The following is a 6,946-nucleotide window of genomic DNA, read 5'->3' as shown; positions in this document are numbered from 1 at the left end:
TTTTTTAATGTTGAGTTTTAAGCCAACTTTTTCACTCTCTGCTTTCACTTTCATCAAGAGGCTCTTTAGTTCTTCTTTGCTTTCTGCCATAAGGGTGGTGTCATTTGCATATCTGAGGCTATTGATATTTCTCCTGGCAGTCTTGATTCCAGCTTGTGCTTTGTCCAGCCTGGCATTTCTCATTATATACTCTGCATAGAAGTTAAATAAACAGGCTGACAATATACAGCCTTGATGTACTCCTTTCCCGATTTACTGTGATGAAATCTCTTGCTGTTGGCTCTATCTCTTTGGGATTTCCCAATCATCCACCTCAGCCACTGACATCCAGTCACTCACAATCATGATCCAGGGTTACCTGAAACAGATGATCCTCTGACCTAGTGTCGGAAGTTAATACAGCCTAAGGCTATATCACAATGCCAAGTCATTCATCTCACTTCCTCTCCTCACATAGTTACTTTATCATCTCGCATGATCATAAGAGAAGGGTGAATACAGTGCAATAAGATATTCTGAGAGACCACATTCACTTAGTTTTCATTACAATATACTATCATTGTTCTATTATTATTAGCTGGGGCTTCTCTGGTGGCTCAGACGGTAAAGATTCTGCCTATAGTGCGGGAGACCCAGGTTCAATTCCTAGGTCAGGAAGATCCCCTAGAGAAGGGAATGGCAACCCACTCCAGTATTCTTGCCTGGAGAAGCTCACGGACAGAGGAGTCTAGCAGGCTCTGGGGTCACAGAGAGTGGATACGCTGACACGACTGAGTGTTGAACTTTCACTTTCATTATTATTAGTCATTGTTGTTAATCTCTTACTGAGCCTAATTTAAAAACTAAACTATATCATAGGAATGTGTGTGTAGGAAAAAACAGTATATGTGGGGTCTGGTACTATCTTCAGTTTCAAATATCCACAGAGGTTCTTGGAATGGATCCCCTTGGGTAAGGGGGACCACTGTATAACTTGTTAGCACCACTCTCTGATACTATCTAATATATATTTAAATATTTCTCCTATTGTATTTTAAAAACAGCTTTCAGTTCAGTCGCTCAGTTGTATCTGACTCTTAAAGATCCCAGAGACTGTAGCATGCCAGGCCACCCTGTCCATCACCAACTCCCAAAGTTTACTCAAACTCATGTCCATCCAGTCGGTGATGCCAGTCAACCATCTCAGCCTCTGTTGTCCCCTTCTTCCCTTCTCCCCTTGCCTTCAATCTTTCCCAGCATCAGGGTCTTTTCCACGAGTCGGTTCTTTGCATCAGGTGGCCAAAGTATTGGAGTTTCAGCTTCAGCATCAGTCCTTCCAATGAATATTCAGGACTGATTTCCTTTAGAATGGACTGGTTGGATCTCCTTGCAGTCTAAGGGACTCTCAAGAGTCTTCTCCAACACCACAGTTCAAAATCATCAATTCTTATGTGCTCAGCTTTCTTTACGGTCCAACTCTCACATCCATACATGACTGCTGGAAAAACCATAGCTTTGACTAGACAGACCTTTGTTGGTAAAGTAATGTCTCTGCTTTTTAATATGCTGTCTAGGTTGGTCATAACTTTTCTCCCAAGTTAGGGAAGAATAAATAGCATAAAATAAACTGGAGGTATCTAAAGCAGACAAATTGAAAAGTTCTAACTTACCAACTGTGTATACAGCTGTGAAACCATTGCCTTAATCAAGATAGAGAACATTCATCGCTTTCAAAAGGTTCCCAGAGTTCCTTTGTGATCCCTCCTTCCGGCCCCTCCCCAGTCTCTTTCCCCAGGCAGTGATCTGGTCCCTCAGTTTAGGAGTCCCCAACCCCCTGTTAAGAACCAGTCTGCACAGCAGGAGGTGAGCTTCATCTGCCGCTCCCCGTCACTGGCATTACTGCCTGAATCATCTGCCCCCACTCCAGTCCATGGAAAAATTGTCTTCCATGAAACCGGTCCCTGGTGCCAAAAAGGTTGGGGGCCGCAGCCTGAGTTTGCATTTTCTTGAATTTCATATGAAATGAATCCTATAGTCTGTACTTACACTAATTATTCTGTAATTCACCTGTTGTGTTGTCAAGAATTCATTCCTCTTTGTTGCTGGATCACATTCCATTGTAAGGATGCATTGTATGGATAGCTTGTTATTCATTCTTCTGTTGATAGGCATTTGAGTCACTTCCTGTTTTTGGCTATTACAAGTGAAGCTGCTGTTGGACATTCTTCTGCAAGTCTTTGTATAGATGTATGTTTTCATTTCTCTTGGGTAAATACCTAGGAGTAGAACATCTGGATCGTGGATAAGTATATGTTTAACTTTTCAGGAACCTGCCAAACTGTTATCCAAAGTTGGTTGTATTGTTTTACATCCCTACCAGCAGAGGATGAGAGTTCCAGTTTCTCCACATCCTTGCCAACACTTGGGTTGTGGTATCTCCTTGTGGTTATAACTTTAGTTTTTCTCTGACTAATGATTCTGAACATTTTTTCATGTATTTATTTGCCATCCATACATCTTTTTTGATGATGTATCTGTTCAGATCTTTTGCCATTCTTTATTTGTGGCTGTTTTCCTATTATTGAGTTTTGAGAGTTATTTATATATTTTAGAGAAAACTCTTACATCACACATACAGTTTGCAGTCATTTTTCCCGTATTCTGTGGCTTGCCTTTCTAGTCTCTTAACACATCCATGGATTTAGGGGGATTAGGCTGTGGACATCCCAACGAGGGCACTATTCTGCCTACCACAGGTATGGAATGAAGTTCATTTTTTTCTTACATATGGCTATCTAATTGTTCTAGTACCAGTCTGTGAAAGACTCTCCTTTCTCTCCTTCCTCCACTGCATTGCCTTAAAAATCAGTTTTTTCAAATATTGTATATTAACATATATATGTGGAATCTGGGAAAATGGTACTGATGAGCCTATACGCAGGGCAGGAATAGAGACACAGATGTGGAGAACAGACTTGTGGACACAGCGTGGGAAGGAGAGGGTAGGATGAGTTGAGAGAGTAGCACTGAAACATACACACTGCCGCATGTGAAACAGAGAGCTATGGGAAGTTTCTATATAACACAGGGAGCCCAACCCGGCACTCTTCGACAACCTAGAGGGGTGGGATGGGGTGGAGGCTGGAGGAGAGGTTCAAGAGGGAGGGGACATGTGTATATTTATGACTGATTTGTGTGGTTGTATGGCAGAAGCCAATGCAACTTTGTAAAGCAACTGTCCTCCAATTAAAAACAAATCAGTTGTGTGTGTGCTTGTGTGGTACTAGAGTTTGTATTCTGTTCCAGCATCTGATCTTGTCGTACATTAAATGGCTATCAGTGTTTGCCTATGAAGTTAATGCTTTCTTACTGACTCAGTAAGATCTCTTGGGAGTTGCTTTCCTACACACTCAATATTTATAGTTGGGAACACCCTAAAACAGGCAAAACAGCCTCCACCTTCAAACCTCAGTTTAGTGGAGTAAGCAAAGAAAACAATTTTCATACATCATGTAAAAGGGCAATATTTTTGGAACTATTTCTCAGTGAGCCTACTTGAGGGAAAGCACAACTCAACTCTTGACGCTTAGAAAGAAGAATCTGGTTGAGAGAGGGATTAAAGGAAAATAAGTCAAACTGAATGTCTACCCGCTCCACACACTCATGCATCTGTATTCTTTCAGAAAGAGCCTGCTGGGGGAGGGTAGGAGGTGTGGGGGAGATGTCCAGGATAGCAGGGCAGGGCAACTTGCTCACTGCTTCTCCAGGTTTAGACCGGAAGTCTTCTCTCCCAGCATTGAACTGGCCACCAGAGCAAAACAGCTGCTACAAGCACTGGATAAGAGATGGCCAAGGCTGGTGGGCCAGAGTTGGTGTTCCAAGTCTCCTGTTTTGGGTCTGCACCTGTGACCAGGGGAAAGTCCTCTATGTAAATGCCCAGAGATCCAAGCACATGGAAGAAGCCTGGGATGAGGATGAAGAGGCTGCAAAGTATGAGGGCCTTTGGCTGGGCAGGCAGTCTTCTACATTCCCACCAGCATGATGCTCCAAAGAACTGTGTGTGACCAGCTATATCTCAGGAATTAGCAGTGCAAGATGCCCAGGAACTGGGCAGGGCAAACTAGAGGATGCCAGAGCAAGAACCCAGCTCTCCTTCCCCCAAGGCAGAGTGTTATGCAAACTCCTCTAGATCTTGGGTTTCCTCCAGGAGAAGGAGGAATTCCTAGTTAACTGCATTTAAAACCCAACCCAGGTGGGAAACATACTTGGAAGGGAAGTTTTCATGAATAGACAACTTTAAGGTTTCCCCCTGCTCTTGCTACAAAGTAGGAATAAAGAGAATAAAGAGAAAATAAGCTTTCATTTCTTTAAGCCACCTATCACAGGCTCTAAATTTCACCTCTTACAGCCAGCACTGTAAAGTTATTCCCGAAGATGTAAAATTTGATCGTCCATGTGAATAGGAGTTAGCTAGGAGAGGTGGGCTTTTTCCTACCCTTGTTTTTGGTACCAATGAAAGAAGGCTGAGCACTGAAGAACTGATGCTTTCCAATTGTGGTGCTGGAGAAGACTCTTGAGAATCCCTCCAACTGCAAGGATATTAAACCAGTCCATCCTAAAGGAAATCAATCCTGAATATTCATTGGAGGACTGATGCTGAAGCTGAAGCTCCAATACTTTGGCCACCTGATGCAAAGAACTGAGTCATTGGAAAAGACCCTGATGCTGGGAAAGATTGAAGGTGGGAGAAGGGGACGACATAGGATGAGATGGTTGGATGGCATCACAGACTCAATGGACATGAGTTTGAGCAAACTCTGGGAGAGGGTGAAGGACAGAGAAGCCCGGTGTGCTGCAGTCCATGGGGTCTCAAAGAGTCGGACACAACTTAGTGAATGAGCAACAACACTGGGGTTGAAGTTCTATCTAACTAAATACAGCTGTTCCTCGTATCCACGGGGAATTGTCTCTCCCTTGGATACCAAAATCCATGGATACTCAAGTCTCTTACATAAAATGGTGTGGTAGAGCTGGCCCTCCGTGTCTGCGGGTGCTGCAGGTTGGTGGAATCCGAGGATGCAGAATCCGGGAATATGGAGGGTCCACTGTATTTACTCAGATAAAAGTGTGACCATGGAATTGCTCTTCTCCTACTGAGACTGGTTAAGACTCAATTGATATATTTTTACCGAGTGGCTCCTGAGCTGTTTTTCTGCCTTGATGCACCTGATGGGTGACAATCACACTGATGAAACACTTCCATAGACATGCCCAGACAAAGACTGCAGTACAGAGGAAAATTTCCATTTCTATCAGTCTTCATTCTCTTCCTCCTTCTTTACTATTCTTCCTCCTTCTTCTCCTCCTCCTTTTTTTCTCACCCTTTCTTCCTTCTTTGGTTGTTTTACTACTGGTGGTAATGTTGTTGTTTAGTTGCTAAGCTGTGTCTGACTCTTTTGCGACCCCATAGACTGTAACCTGCCAGGCTCCTTTGCCCATGGGATTCTCCAGGCAAGCATACTGGAATGGGTTGCCATTTCCTTCCCCAGGGGATCTTCCTGACCCAGGGATCGAAACTGTGTCTCCTGCACTGTAGGCAGATTCTTTACTACTGAGCCACACAGGAAAGCCCTGTTGGTAATGAGGGGTTTAGAATGATCCCAACCTAGTCTCTGTGTTCAGCATATTTTGGAATTCTGTAGCCTGGGTCCGGAGGATCCCTGGAGTGGGGAATAGCAACTTGCTCCAGTATTTTTGCCTGGAGAATTTCATGCACAGAGGAGCCTCCAGGGTCACAGTTCAAGGGGTTGCAAAGAGTCGGACATGATTGAGCAACTGAGCAGAGCAGCAATTCTACTAATACATATTCAGTTTGAGCTATCAAAGAAACCTATAACCATGGAACGGAAATGCCCTTGAAAAATTATCTAGAGTCTTCCTTGGCAGTCTAGTGATTAGGACTCAGCTGTTTCATAGCCGTGGGCCTGGGTTCAATTCCTGGTTGCGAAACCAAGATCCACAGGCTGCATGCTATGGCAAAAAAAAAAAAGAAGGAAAATGATCTAAACAATTCCCTTGCCTTGTGGCAGACACACCAATGGTAGACTTCTAAGGACTTCAGGGAGGAGTTCACAAACTTTCACACAGTGACCTTTTAACATCTAACGCTTCCGATTCAAGCTGGCTTTCTGCGCATTCGCAGGGGTCATAGTCAAAGGCTTGCACTCTCTGCCCTAGGAGGTGCACACAGGGGCCCCGCTGTGGGCGGGGCGTGAGTTGGTGACATGTGTGGAGGACTAGGCATGCCCAGGTCCCAGCTGTGGAAACCCACAGGCTGACGTTCCTCACGGCTCACAAACCGGCTTCCTAATGGGTCCGCATCCCTCTGATGGCCTCCGAGGGCCCTGGCTGCTTCTGTTTCCTGGGTGGGGCTTCACACAGCTGGGGAAACCAGGTGCTCATTCACCTTCACGTTTTCCCTGTGGGAGAAATCAGAGGCCAAAGAGCTTTCTCCTGGCACTTTTCTGTGCCACCTTGGGGGCGGACGGTAACATGGATGAAGGAAGATGTTCTCATATCCTCTTCAATATGTCCAATACAGGATTTTTTTCTTAATATGTGTATTTTATTGATGTATAGTTGACTTGCAAAGTGATTCAGTTATACATATATATACTATTTTTGAAATTATTTTCCATTGTAGATTATTGTAAGATATTGACTATAGTTCCCTATGCTATACAGTAAACCTTTGGTGCTTGTTGCATATTTTTTTTTTTTTTAATTAGAAATCTATCCTTCTAGTCATAGTAGGTCAAACAAGCGGAATCAGAATGTCATAAATTTTTAGTTAAGCAAAAATTCATAAATTTTCTAAAATATATGTATTACACATATTGTTTATATATATGCATACAAAAGCTTTATTATGCTTGATAAAGGTTAGAGAAAGAACAAACAAAAGAGA

Source organism: Cervus canadensis, chromosome 31 (genome assembly GCF_019320065.1).
Source record: "Cervus canadensis isolate Bull #8, Minnesota chromosome 31, ASM1932006v1, whole genome shotgun sequence".
NCBI classification, from domain to species: Eukaryota; Metazoa; Chordata; class Mammalia; order Artiodactyla; family Cervidae; genus Cervus; species Cervus canadensis.
Note: the sequence above shows the minus strand (reverse complement) of the source record.